Source organism: Anomaloglossus baeobatrachus, chromosome 1 (assembly GCF_048569485.1).
Source record: "Anomaloglossus baeobatrachus isolate aAnoBae1 chromosome 1, aAnoBae1.hap1, whole genome shotgun sequence".
NCBI lineage: Eukaryota > Metazoa > Chordata > Amphibia > Anura > Aromobatidae > Anomaloglossus > Anomaloglossus baeobatrachus.
Genome location: NC_134353.1, coordinates 21,179,658 through 21,195,043, shown reverse-complemented (window position 1 = coordinate 21,195,043; position 15,386 = coordinate 21,179,658).

Genomic DNA, 15,386 nt, shown 5'->3' with positions numbered 1-15,386 from the left:
GTTTCATGGATGACCCAGGGGAAGAAAAGTCCTCTGAGAGCCATGACTTGTTCATCTTGGTCCTTTTAGAAACACAGTGAGGGGACTCCAACCACAGTCTCCCTCGTTGCCACTAATTGGGCCACACACACCCCACTTGACTGGCATCAGTTGACCCCCCTTTTCAAAATGAAAAAGATGCTTTGCATGAAGCACTCTCAAAAATACGCGTGCCTTTCCCGTCCCCTGGATGACCCAGGGGAAGAAAAGTCCTCTGAGAGCCATGACTTGTTCATCTTGGTCCTTTTAGAAACACAGCGAGGGGACTCCAACCACAGTCTCCCTTGTTGCCACTAATTGGGCCACACACACCCCACTTGACTGGCATCAGTTGACCCCACTTTTCAAAATGAAAAAGATGCTTTGCATGAAGCACTTTCAAAAATGCGCGTGCCTTTCCCGTACCCTGGATGACCCAGGGGAAGAAAAGTCCTCTGAGAGCCATGACTTGTTCATCTTGGTCCTTTTAGAAACACAGCGAGGGGACTCCAACCACAGTTTCCCTCGTTGCCACTAATTGGGCCACACACACCCCACTTGACTGGCATCAGTTGACCCCCCTTTTCAAAATGAAAAAGATGCTTTGCATGAAGCACTCTCAAAAATACGCGTGCCTTTCCCGTCCCCTGGATGACCCAGGGGAAGAAAAGTCCTCTGAGAGCCATGACTTGTTCATCTTGGTCCTTTTAGAAACACAGCGAGGGGACTCCAACCACAGTCTCCCTTGTTGCCACTAATTGGGCCACACACACCCCACTTGACTGGCATCAGTTGACCCCACTTTTCAAAATGAAAAAGATGCTTTGCATGAAGCACTTTCAAAAATGCGCGTGCCTTTCCCGTACCCTGGATGACCCAGGGGAAGAAAAGTCCTCTGAGAGCCATGACTTGTTCATCTTGGTCCTTTTAGAAACACAGCGAGGGGACTCCAACCACAGTCTCCCTCTTTGCCACTAATTGGGCCACACACACCCCACTTGACTGGCATCAGTTGACCCCCCTTTTGAAAATGAAAAAGATGCTTTGCATGAAGCACTCTCGAAAATACGCGTGCCTTTCCCGTTTCATGGATGACCCAGGGGAAGAAAAGTCCTCTGAGAGCCATGACTTGTTCATCTTGGTCCTTTTTATAAACACAGCAAGGGGACTCCAACCACAGTCTCCCTCGTTGCCACTAATTGGGCCACACACACCCCACTTGACTGGCATCAGTTGACCCCCCTTTTCAAAAAGAAAAAGATGCTTTGCATGAAGCACTCTCAAAAATACGCGTGCCTTTCCCGTCCCCTGGGTGACCCAGGGGAAGAAAAGTCCTCTGAGAGCCATGACTTGTTCATCTTGGTCCTTTTCGAAACACAGCGAGGGGACTCCAACCACAGTCTCCCTCGTTGCCACTAATTGGGCCACAAACACCCCACTTGACTGGCATCAGTTGACCCCCCTTTTCAAAATGAAAAAGATGCTTTGCATGAAGCACTCTCAAAAATACGCGTGCCTTTCCTGTCCCCTGGATGACCCAGGGGAAGAAAAGTCCTCTGAGAGCCATGACTTGTTCATCTTGGTCCTTTTAGAAACACAGCGAGGGGACTCCAACCACAGTCTCCCTCGTTGCCACTAATTGGGCCACACACACCCCACTTGACTGGCATCAGTTGACTCCCCTTTTCAAAATGAAAAAGATGCTTTGCATGAAGCACTCTCAAAAATACGAGTGCCTTTCCCATCCCCTGGATGACCCAGGGGAAGAAAAGTCCTCTGAGAGCCATGACTTGTTCATCTTGGTCATTTTAGAAACACAGCGAGGGGACTCCAACCACAGTCTCCCTCGTTGCCACTAATTGGGCCACACACACCCCACTTGACTGGCATCAGTTGACCCCCCTTTTCAAAATGAAAAAGATGCTTTGCATGAAGCACTCTCAAAAATACGCGTGCCTTTCCCGTCCCCTGGATTACCCAGGGGAAGAAAAGTCCTCTGAGAGCCATGACTTGTTCATCTTGGTCCTTTTAGAAACACAGCGAGGGGACTCCAACCACAGTCTCCCTCGTTGCCACTAATTGGGCCACACACACCCCACTTGACTGGCATCAGTTGACCCCCCTTTTGTAAAAGAAAAAGATGCTTTGCATGAAGCACTCTCAAAAATACGCGTGCCTTTCTCGTCCCCTGGCTGACCCAGGGGAAGAAAAGTCCTCTGAGAGCCATGTCCACATTGTCAGTGGACAGACGCGTGTGCTTATCTGCCAGCAGACCCCCAGCAGCACTGAAGACAGGTTCTGAGAGAACGCTGGCTGCAGGACACGACAAGATCCCCAAGGCGTACGTGGCAAGCTCAGGCAATTTATCCAGATTGGAAGCCTAAAATGAGCAGGGCTCAAGTTGCACAGTAATGGCATTGATGTTTCCTTGCATATACTCATATATCTGTGTGTCCTCCTCTTTTTCCTTGTCCAGCTCTTTTGTTTTCGCATGAGTATATGTCCTTGTCACTTTCCCATGTGTTTCTGTTGTGTTGTGAGTTGTTTGTCACCCTTTGGACACCTTTGAGGGTGTTTTCTAGGTGTTTTTATGTGTTTGTGAATGCCTGCCATTGTTTCCTATGCAGTTCTAGTTCGGTTCGTCGAACGTTCGACGAACCGAACTTGAACGGGAGCTCCGTTCGGCGAACCGACCTCGAGCCGAACCGGGACCGGTTCGCTCATCTCTAGTCCTAACTCCTTGATATTAACAGGAGTAGTTATACTAGGAGGTTCTATTGGTCTTAAACCTGTAGCCAGGTGAGATGAGAAATGCGCTTTAATACGCAGGCTGCGGTAAAATCTCAATAGGTCCATTTGTAATTGAAAATTATCAAACCTATAAGATGGACAAAAGGATAAACCTCTTTGTAGAAGATTTACCTGGTCAGAGGAAAGATTTTTGGATGAAATATTCACTACAATTGAGTCCGTCGTACCTGTGACCTGGTCATTATCATAGACCTGGTTGAATCGGCGACACAGCCCCCCCCGGCGGGGTTTCCTCTTTGGGCTCGACGATTTCTTTGACCTAAAAAAGCCGGTTTTGGTCTTCTTGTATAAGGAAACTCTGAATCTGAGGCTGAGTTGTCGCTGGATGAAAATTGGTAACGTCTTGGAAACCTGCGGACAGTTGTGTCGCGCCATCTATAGACTCTGTTGTTTTTGTAATCTTCAGTATCACGTAAACATTTTTCACGTTTAACTCTCTGACTTTCGGTTTTATATATTAATAAATCTCATATAGTTTCATCTTTAATCTTCGTAAAATCTTCAACTGAAGAAGTTAAGGTTAGTTGCTGTTCAATTGCTGCGATTTCTTCACGTTTAGAGGAAATTGCTTGGCTGAGATAATCCAAGGTTAGGGTCATCAAATCAAAAGAACATTTGTTCAGGATGTGTTCAAAACGGTTACAATAATCTTGGTTGTCGCTAAAGATGGTCGGCCGAACACCAACCCGTAAATCTCTCGGTATTCTCTGTACCCGTAAGTATTCAGCAATTGTTGCATAGTGTAACTCTAGATTCTGAAGCTTTCGTGACTCCTTTTGGTAATCCCGGGATTTAAGCTCCTGTGCCGGAATCTGGAGAAAGTCATTCTGTAACGTGATGCGACCCACAATATCTGCTGTCTCATTGGCAGTGTAAGAGAAAACCTCACTTGTCATGCTCAAAAAAGTGGGTGCCCGCACTATAGGAAAAATTATAGCACAAAAACATTTTTTTTTATACATAAATCCCACCAGTACAATCTTTCTATTAATTACACAACATTTATTTTAAATGGATTCGCAGGATTCTGTGCTTAAGTCTTCTTAAAGTAGCAGTACATTCGAATCCGGATGCATATGGTAGAAAGATGCCATAATGAATTCTTCATACAGTTCCATGGCCAGTTATAACTAGAGATGAGCGAACCGGTCGCGGTTCAGCTCGAACTTGGTTCGTCGAACGGAGGTCGCGTTAGAGTTTGGTTCGGCGAACCAGTTCGGCGAACCACTCGAACCCCACAGGAAACAATGGCAGGCAATCACAAACACATAAAAACACCTAGAAAACACCCTCAAAGGTGTCCAAAAGGTGACAAACAACTCACAACACAACACAAACACATGGGAATATGACAAGAAAAAATTCTCATGCGAAAACAAAACAGCGTTACGAGGAAAAAGAGGACGAGACACAGATATAGGCATGGCATGCCCTTCTAAAATGATCAAAACACCGCAAGGTGACTCCAAGCGGAGTCTCCCTTTTTTTCCAGAAATTGGGCCCCACACACACCCCTTCAGTGGGAGCACTTGTGCCCCAGTTGTACACTTCACAGGTAGATTTGCATCAAGCATATTCTAAATCCACAAGCATTTACTCTCCCCAGGATGACACAGGGGTAGTAAATTCCTTGTGGATCCATGACTTGTTCATTTTGATGAATTTTAGTCTATCCACATTGTCACTGGACAGACGTGTGCCCTTATCTGTCAGCACACACCCAGCAGCACTGAAGACACGTTCTGAGACAACGCTGGCAGCTGGACATGACAAGGTATCCAAGGCATAAGTTGAGAGCTCTGGCCATTTTTCAAGATTTGAAGCCCATAATGAGCAAGGCTCCTTTTGCAAAGTCATGGCATCGATGTTCATTTGGAGATACTCCTGGGAGATTCACTCCGTGCACCACGGTTGTTTGGTGGAAAAGCCGAGCTAAGATCGAGTAACAGCTTCTGCTGATTCTCCTGCATATGTGCGTCCCTTTCTATGGCTGGAATTAAGTCACAAAATTTGGGCTTGTACCGGGCATCTAATAGTGTGGCAAGCCAGCAGTCATCATCACTTCTAATTTTGACAATACGAGGGTCATGTTAGAGGTAGTGCAGCAAGGAAGCGCTCATGTATCTGGCACAGCCATGCGGAACAAGTCCACGCTGTATTTGTGGCATAGAGGTGCTAACCGTTCTTTCTTCCTCTGACATCTCCCCCCAACCTCTTTCAACTGAAATTTGACCAAGGTCTCCCTCATCCGCTGAGTCTTCCATGTCCATGGACAGTTCGTCCTCCATTTCTTCATGTTCTCCTGCACCTTCCTCAACATTTCACCTGCTACTATGCACCCTTGTTGATCCCTGTCCCCCATGGTCCCACGCCTGCCGCCTTGGTGATGATGAACGTCTGGACCTCGATGACGCTGTTGTCCCTTGCGCATATGAATCCTCCTGTATTTCCTCCCCTTCCTGTTGTCCCACCCCATGACTCCAAATAGTGTTTAGCGTGTGCTCCAGCATGTAAATGACTGGAATTGTCATGCTGATAATGGCATTGTCAGCGCTAAACATATTCGTCGCCATGTCAAAACTGTGCAGAAGGGTGCATAGGTCCTTGATCTGAGACCACTCCATCAGGGTGATGTGCCCCACCTCTGCATCTCCTTGGCCCAGGCTATACGTCATGACGTATTGCCCCAGGGCTCGGCGGTACTGCCACAGTCGCTGTAACATGTGGAGAGTAGAATTCCAGCGTGTCGGCACATCGCATTTCAGGTGATGAACTGGCAGGCCGAAAGACTTCTGGAGCGATGCAAGTCGCTCAGCTGGGGCGGTTGAACGGCGGAAGTGAGCAGACAGTTTTCGTGCCCTGTTCAGAAGGCAATCTAGGCCGAGATAGTGTGTTAAAAATTGCTGGACAACAAGGTTCAACACGTGAGCCATACAAGGCACATGTGTCACCTTGCCCATGCGAAGGGCCGCACCCAGGTTTGCAGCATTGTCGCACACGGACTTACCAGGCTGCAGGTTGAGTGGAGACAACCATTTACCAAACTCAGTCTCCAGAGCTGCCCACAACTCAGCCGCTGTGTGACTCTTATTTCCAAGACATTTCAAGCTAAAGACCGCCTGATGCCATTGCGCTCTGCTGCCAGCATAGTAATGAGGGGTGCGTGATTCCTTCTGCGCAGTGAGAATGCTGGTGGCCTGACCAGGCAGGCTTGGGGCGGAGGTGGAGGACCCAGATGAGGTTGAGGAGGCAGAAGCAGTGGAGGAACTTGGACAGACAGAGGATTGACGCCCAAGTCATGGGGATGGCAAGACTTGTGCAGCAGACACTTCACCATCTATCAACATAGTTACCCAGTGCCCAGTCAGCGACATGTAACGCCCCTGTCCATGCTTACTGGTCCAAGTATCGGTGGTGAAATGCACCTGTTCACACACAGAGTTTCTCAAGGAAGCAGTGATGTTGTGTGCGACATGCTGGTGTAGCGCAGGCACACCTTTCTTAGAGAAGTAGTGGCGACTGGGCATCTGGTACTGGGGCACAGCGACAGACATAAGGTCTCTAAAATCCTGTGTGTCCACCAGGCGGAAAGGCAGCATTTCGGTAGCCAAGAGCTTACAGAGGGATACAGTCAACCTCTTAGCTTTGTCATGGGTCGCAGGAAATGGCCTTTTATTTGTCCACATCTGAGGGACAGAGATCTGGCTGCTGTGTGTAGACGGTGGTGAGTAGGGTGTCCCTGGAAAAATGCAGGTTTGGGAGGAAAGGGCAGGCGTAGACATGATATTGCCTTCATCCAACGTTGGTGCTATCAATGTCTGAGAGAGCTGTACACACGCACTTGTTTCCCCTTCCAAACCAACTGACGACCTATCAAGCAAACTGCCTGTTGCGGTTACAGTGGTGGAAGGTGTGCGTTGAAAACCAGGTTTGACAACTGTCCCCACAGTCCTAGAAGATGAAGAGCGCGCGGATGCACAGGAAGGGGCAGGCGGTGGATGGTCCGCTCCGCTAGGCCGCATTGCAGCATGGTGAGCTTCCCACTGGGACATATGATATTTATTCATGTGACGATTCATGGAAGAAGTTGTCAAACTGCTGAGGTTTTTGCCTCTACTAACAGATTCCCGACAAATTTTACATATCACATGATTTGGGCGATCCTTTGCAAGGTCAAAAAAGGACCAGGCTAGGCAAGGCTTAGAGGACATGTGACCTGCTGAGCCACCCCGACTAGTGCTCAGAGGCAGAGTGGTGGCTAAGGATGCAGTTGTAGACAAGCTACCAGTACTCCTCCTCTGTCCAGGAAGGCACAAGGTAACTTCGACGTCAGTTGCACCCTCCTCCACCACCTCTGTTGACCTCCTCGAGTGCCTGACTGTGGGTTGACAGTAGGTGGGACCTAGAACTTACTCATCAAGCGTTGTGTTTACACTCCTCTCACCCTCAGACCGAGCCTCTTCCTGCCCTGACCGAATATTTAAGTTTTCATCCCAATCTGGTATCTGCGTCTCATCGTCATCAGTATGTTCCTCATTGTCTATAACAACAGGTGTTACAGTTTGTGAATAAGGGTTAACATTATGCTCAGAAACTTGGTCATCACGGCATGAATCTGAGTCACAAAGGTTCTGGGCATCACTGCAGACCGTTTCCTGGTCTGTACTCACTGTAGCTTGGGAGCAGACCTCTGATTCCCAAGCTATAGTGTGACTGAACAGCTCTACAGACTCAGCCATCTCTGTTCCACCATACTGTGCAGGGCGGATAAAGATTTGAGAGCTGGGAGAAAGCAAGTGTGATTGGGATGACAACTCAGAAGACTGTTTTTTTTTGGATGCAGTAGTTGAGGTGGAGGAGAGGGCACTTGTTGGAGCTCTTGAGATCCATTCAAGCATGTTCTTTTTTGTGCATCATCTACCTTTGTTCCAGTTTTTCGGGTCCGTAAAAAAGGGAGCACATCGGATTGCCCTCGGAAAGTAAAAGACATCTTACTTTTGCTGGAAGATGGCCTATCTTCAGCAAATGTTAATGTAGCTTTGCCACCTTCCCCACGGACAAAACCTTTTTTTCCTTTTCCAACATGCCTGTTCCCCTTTCCACAAGAATCTGTCATTTTGCCACTCATTTTGATAGCGACAAGATTGTCCACTTAAAATGTGGTAGTAAAAATTGAGAGGTGGTGTAGATTGCAGAGGCTGTCTAGCTGTATTGACAGCAAAATAAACAACACTGACTATCCCTGACAATGCAACTATGGCCCTTAAACTGGCAGCACAGTTTGCTAATATAATAGCTTGGTAAAAATGAGCTTGAGGGTGCAATACAGAGGTGCTGGAAATTGCTTGGCACCAGTGGGACACTAATGAAGTCCAACAGCCACTTTTAGGATGCCACTAAGTTTCCTCAGTGTTCACTATCATAATAGCTTGGTAAAAATGAGCTTGAGGGTGCAATGCAGAGCTGCTGGAAATTGCTTGGCACCAGTGGGACACTAATGGAGTCCAACAGCCACTTTTATGATGCTACTAAGTTTCCTCAGTGTTTGCTATTATAATAGCTTAGTAAAAATGAGCTTGAGGATGCAATGCAGAGGTGCTGGAAATTGCTTGGCACCAGTGGGACACTAATGGAGTCCAACAGCCACTTTTAGGATGCCACTAAGTTTCCTCAGTGTTTGCTATTATAATAGCTTGGTAAAAATGAGCTTGAGGATGCAATGCAGAGGTGCTGGAAATTGCTTGACGCCAGTGGGACACTAATGGAGTCCAACAGCCACTTTTAGGATGCCACTAAGTTTCCTCAGTGTTTGCTAATGTAATAGCTTAGTAAAAATGAGCTTGAGGGTGCAATGCAGAGGTGCTGGAAATTGCTTGGCACCAGTGGGACACTAATGGAGTCCAACAGCCATTTTTAGGATGCCACTAAGTTTCCTCAGTGTTTGTGTCGCGGGCGGAGAGGGGATTTTGGGGAACGCCGCTCGTCTGGGGAATCGCTGGCACTCGGGTCCGGTTCTTCTGCTCCTCGGTGGCTTGAGCACGGAGCCAGACCCGGGGCTCGAGCAGCGTCTCCTCGCCCACGATTGAAAAGGGGAGGTTTCGTGGTGGGATGTCTGTTGTAACGCCACTCACGGGGTTGTGGTGATGATGGGCACCACCGCTGCTGATGACGGAGGTTCCCGGGAGCAATGGCAGGGAGCAGCTGAAGTGTTGGCCCCTCCGTGGATAGGGGCTGTTTGTCCCAGGGCCCCGGTTAGTGGGTTGGATAGGTGAGTTGGGGATAGGTGCAGGTGCCGATGCGGAGAGGCAGCGCGGAAGCGGGGCAGCATTACGGTGCAGCGCTGTGCCAGATGGCACTGGTTTACTCACTCAGCTAGTCAATGACAGAGTCTCTGGTAAACCAAATGGCTGGATGGACGGGGCCCGCAGTCGGCTGCGGTGTCTTCTCTCTCCCCGGACGGGTTGATGGTGGCTGTCTTTCCCTGCACCTGTGTGTAAGTGTTTGACCCCTATGGATTCCCAAGGGTGGTCCGCTCCCCGGCTTGTACGTGTCAGGAGAGCCCGTTTTACCCGCAGGCGCTGGCCCTTGGATCTCTGGCCATGGCGGTGGCTCTTATCCGGATGGGTTGGGCTGTTGCCTTCTGACGGGACTTGGTTGGGAATGAACCCCTGAGGTCCAGACCGCAATCTGAGAATCTGACCATTACGGCGGCTTCCGAGCCTAGTTGGGGTCTGAGTATCCTGCCTTGATGCTTAGTAGAGTTGAGCGCGGTTCGAGGTTCTCCAGTTCGCGACTCGAGTGATTTTGGGGGCTGTTCTAGATCGAACTAGAACTCAAGCTTTTTGCTAAAGCTTGATAGTTCTAGATACGTTTGAGAACGGTTCTAGCAGCAAAGAGACAAGCTAATTACTAGCTGGCTTTCCACTGTCATAGTGTAAGTCACTCTGTGACTCACACTATTATGACATTTCAGTGTATAGTGTGCGGGAACAGCGCATTCAGATCACTGCTGTTTGGATAATGGCGATCGCCTTTTTTTTTTTTTTTTTCCTTGTCTTCTTTCCCTAAGCGGGGCGGGGCGGGCCAGCATGTCAGCCAATCCCAGACACACACACAGCTAAGTGGACTTTTAGCCAGAGAAGCAACGGCATGTGTGATAGGATGTCCATGTTACATGTCCCTGCATTATAAAAACAGACATTTTCCTCCAGCACGCCATTATCTGCCTTCTGCGTCTGGGTGTCAGTCACCGCTGGCATAGCTCCTGTCTCCGATACTGCTGTGTACGCTCTATACACAGCGCTATACAGAATAGGGATAGAAGTTTCTTTCAGCCCTTGTAAGGGCTAATACCGGCAGGGTCAGAGCCATAGGTGACAGTCAGGGCCGTGAAAACAGATTTTAACAGCTACACAAGATGACAGCGTCTGTGTAGCTAAGGTCAGGGATTTCCTCGCTGCATTTCCCCATTAGGAGGGATAAAAAAGGCAGGCTTCCATTCCTCTACCCAGACCCACAACCCTGCCACTGTACCCTCTTGCCCTTTGCACACTCAAACTCATTTGTTACAAAGCCATTATACTAGCAAACACTGAGGAAACTTAGTGGCATCCTAAAAGTGGCTGTTGGACTTCTGTATTGTCCCACTAGTGCAAAGATATTTGCAGCACGTCTGCCTGCATTGCACACTCAAACTCATTGTTACTAAGCCATTATACTAGCAAACACTGAGGAAACTTAGTGGCATCCTAAACGTGGCTGTTGGACTTCTGTTTTGTCCCACTAGTGCAAAGATATTTTCAGCACGTCTGCCTGCATTGCGCACTCAAATTCATTGTTACTAAGCCATTATACTAGCAAACACCGAGGAAACTTAGTGGCATCCTAAAAGTAGCTGTTGGACTTCCATTATTGTCCCACTGGTGCAAATCTATGTGCAGCACCTCTGCATGACACCCTCCTGCTCTATTTTTAATAAGCTATAATTATAGCAAAAAATGCTGCCATTTAGTGGCATACAATAAGTGGCTGTTGTACTCCATTAGTGCCCCACTGGTGCAAATCTATGTGCAGCACCTCTGCATGACACCCTCATGCACATTTTGCTACGCTAATTTTATAGCAATCTCAGGGAATTCTTTGCTGCATTTGATCATTCGGAGGGATAGAAAGTGAGGCTTCCTTTACTGTCCTGGTACCCACAGAACACGGCCACTGTACCCACCTGTCCACTTTGGCCACGCTATTTAATTTGCCCAAAGAGCTGACTCTTTTTCTGCCTTCCTAAAATTGTCTGTAATACTAAGTTAGTGTTCCTTTCCTGCCAAGCAAGGTACAACACATGTGCATTCTACACTCCTTTCCATTTCTGGAATGCAATTATTAACTGCAGGTAGTCCAGCCAATCTGTGACGAAGGTGCAGGCGTGGATATAATGTAGCCTGCATCCAATGTTGGTTTTCTCGATGTCTGACAGCTCAAAAATACCATCTGTTTCCACTTCCAAAACAAGTGATGACCTGCCAATCACACTCCCTGTTGCATGTAAAGGGGTGGAAGTTCAGTGTGAAAAACCATGTGAGACTGCTGTCCCCATAGTCACAGAGGATGAAGAGCACGCAGATGCACTTGATGGGGCAGGCGGTGGTTGCACAGGCACGCTAGGCCGCATTGTAGCACAGTGAAATTCACATTGCGACTTATGCTTCATTTTAAGTCGTGTACAGGGTGGGCTCCCCAGTATGCAGCAAAACCAGGCAACAGGAAAAGGACTCTAGGCAGTTGGGTTGATAAATGATTGTTTAACTTTACCAAAACAAACAATAAGAACCATGCATACAATTTAAATAATTGAACAATCTATTCTGTTGCCTACTACCTGCTAATCCCTCTGCGTAGCAGTAATTGTGTGTGTGTGTGTGTGTGTGTGTGTGTGTGTGCGAACACGACTTACCAGTGTCGCATCACAAGAGCTTCCAAGTTATCTACCTAAACATAGACAAAACACATTACCCCCCCTGAATACCCTTGTGAACTGAAGCCTCACAAATAAGGCAGATGATAGCAGTGTGAATGAAAACCACACAGCTCTGCAACACAGTCATGGAAATCTTGAAAAGCAACAGTCAATGCAAACATGTGTTGCTGTCAGGTTTCCAGGTTTTCCAGTTCTCTTTTGAATGAGCTTGCCCTCAGTTAACATGGAGTTTTAAGGTTCTGTTGCCCTACTTCCTGTCCAGCTGCTTAAAAGGCCGCCTCTCAGCCCAGTCCAGTGCCTGAGTATACTGCTTGCTGTGTGCTCCTGCTTTGCTGCTGCTAATCCTGATTGCTTTTGGATCCTCCTAAAGACTACCGACCGACCGACTCTGGACCTTACCCGGTTTCTCAAGCTGTGCCCGGATTCCGTCTGCCATCTTAGGTCAGCACTCTGCCCGGTTCTCTCTGGTTCGTAACCACTCTGGACAATCATCCCGTACGGACACTCCTGGACTTTTACCGCTTGCCCCTTGTGTCCCGGCTGCTGCGCATTTAGGCCTTCCGGGGTGATTGCCGGACAGTCCCTGTATAGGGGTTCGCTCTGGTGGTCTCCCTGGGGGAGTCCGGTGCGTGGCCCCGGGAATTCCTCCCGCTCCGTTTCGGGAAGGTATTGTGTGTATTTGTATTGCTGTGTTTGTTCCGTTGTTATCTACCGTGGTTACAGATTATAAAACATCTTGTACCACAAACTCGTCTCTGGCTGTCATTGCCCTACGCTATCGAAATCCTCAGAACATATAATAAGTATTACAGTTGCTGTCCCTCTATGATTTAAACTGTACGTGACAATTTGACAGTGCAGAGGCAGCAAGTCTTATTGTCTATATAGTCGGCCTACCCAGAACAGATATGTGTTTTGCTAATAAAACAAAGTGTTGCGTGCCCGCATTATTGTCTGGGCACAGCCTACCGTACCCGGGTACTGTGATGTCCAGTTGCCAGAAATACAGACTTTACGCTCCTCTCACGGTAAGCAGTATAGACAGCACCGTAAGAATGTTGGTCTGTGGCACAGGATGCTGCTCACTGGCGTTACGGTACTCCTCAATAGAGATGAGCGAACTGGTCCCGGTTCGGCTCGAGGCCGGTTCGCCGAACGGGGGTCCCGTTCGAGTTCGGTTCGTCGAACGTTCGACGAACCGAACTCGAACGTATAGGCTAGAATGGAAGGCAATCACAAACACATAAAAATGCATTATAAATGTACACAAACAGTTAATAAACATTGCCATAACACTTACCGGTCCTCGCGATCCCTTCTGCACTCTGTCTCCTGCCGCTATTCCATCCGATGATCGCTGAATCCTCTCGGTGACCTGCACTGCCAGCAGAGATGCAGGACCTATCGTGACGTCAAAATAGCCATGTGACCAGTCACGTGGCTATTATCTCATTGGCTACAGACTGGTCACATGACTATGACACGTCATGTAGGACCTGCGAGTGCATCTCTCCGGTACACGGTGCACATATGTGTATCGCCGTGTACCGGCGACATGCTCTAGCACACGGTCGACTCCCCGTTCCGTTAGGGACCGGCTGACACAGCCGGTCATTAACGGAGATCACCGTTGCCATAGCAACGCAGTTAGCGGTGACGTCACCGCTAACCGCGGCTCCGAGAGCACCGTTGCTATGGTAACGCGTCTGTCAGCGTTACCGCTAGCAGCCAGCACTGATCACTCACGGAGTGAAGGCTGCACGCTGCTTCCCGATTGTAGTGATGATTGTAGTGAGGATGGAGGTTCCCCAGCCCCAAGTGATGAGCTGGTGAATCTCATCCTTCCTCACTACACTCGTCACTACTACTACACTAGTGATGATTGTAGTGAGGATGGAGGTTCCCCAGCCCCAAGTGATGAGCTGGTGAATCTCATCCTCACTACAATCGTCACTACTACTACACTAGAAAGAAAGAAGACAGAAGAGCAGGATCGTGGAGGGCTGACAGGGGGTAATAAAGATGGAGTCTCTAATGTGTCTGTGTATTTATTTCTATTAAAGTATTTTTTCTCTGTGTGGTGTCTTTTTTTTAACCCTTTATTGGAGATTCTTAATGGCCGGGTCAAACGTGCCTGACATTAAGAATCTCTGGCTTAATACTGGCTAGTAAAACAAAGCCAGTATTAACTCATGATTACCCAACAAGCCACCCGGCTCCAGGGCTGTTGGAAGAGTTGGATACAGCGCCAGATGATAGCGCTTCTATGAGAGCGCCATTTTCTGGGATGGCTGCGGACTGCAATTCGCAGCAGAGGCGCCCACAAACCTCGGGCTAACCTGTGCTGCGGATTCCAATCCCCAGCTGCCTAGTTGTACCCGGCTGGACACAAAAATGGGGCGAAGCCCACGTCATTTGTTTTTTAACTATTTCATGAAATAAGTGAAATAATTAAAAAAAAACGGGCTTCCCTATATTTTTGGTTCCCAGCCGGGTACAAATAGGCAACTGGGGGTTGGAGGCAGCCCGTGGCTGCCAGCTGTACCTGGCTAGCATACAAAAATATGGCGAAGCCCACGTCATTTTTTTGGTGGGCAAAAAAATTCTGCATACAGTCCTGGATGGAGTATGCTGAGCCTTGTAGTTCTGCAGCTGCTGTCTGCTCTTCTCCATACAGACAGACAGCAGCTGCAGAACTACAAGGCTCAGCATACTCCATCCAGGACTGTATGCAGAAGTTTTTTGCCCCCTGAAAAAATTATGTGGGCTTCGCCATATTTTTGTATGCTAGCCAGGTACAGCAGGCAGGTACGGCTGCCCCCAACCCCCAGTTGCCTATTTGTACCCGGCTGGGAACCAAAAATAAAGGAAAGCCCTTTTTTTATTATTTCATGAATTTCATGAAATAATTAGAAAACAAATGACATAGGCTTCGCCCCATTTTTGTGTCCAGCCAGGTACAACTAGGCAGCTGGGGATTGGAATCCGCACCACAGGTTGGCCTGAGCTTTCTGGGCCCCACTGCTGCGAATTGCAGTCTGCAGCCGCCTCAGAAAATGGCATTTTCATAGAAGCGCCATCTTCTGGCGCTGTATCCAACTCTTCCAGCACCTGCCTGCTATACCTGGCTAGCATACAAAAATATGGCAAAACTCACGTCCTTTTTTTGTAGTTTTTTGGCAAAAAAAATAAAAAATGCTTCCCTGGATTTTCCATTGCCAGTGAAGGTAACACCAAGCAGTGGGGGTTAGCAGCCAGTAGCTGTTTGGATTACCCTTAGCTAGCAATACAAAAAATGCAGCGGGAGCCCATATTTATTTTTTTTAATTATTTATATAAATAACTAAAAATAAAATGGGCTTCCCTGTATTTTGATTGCTGGACATCACAGTGCTGTAAAAATAAATCTTTAAAAAAATGACGTAGCGCTCCGCGGTATTTTTGATTCTCAGCGCAGATAAAGCAGACAGCTATGGGTTGCCACCCCCATCTGCCTGCCGTTACCTTGGTTGGCAATCAAAATACAGGGAAGCCCAATAATTTTTTCTATTTAAAAAATAGTTAAAAAAAAAAAATGATG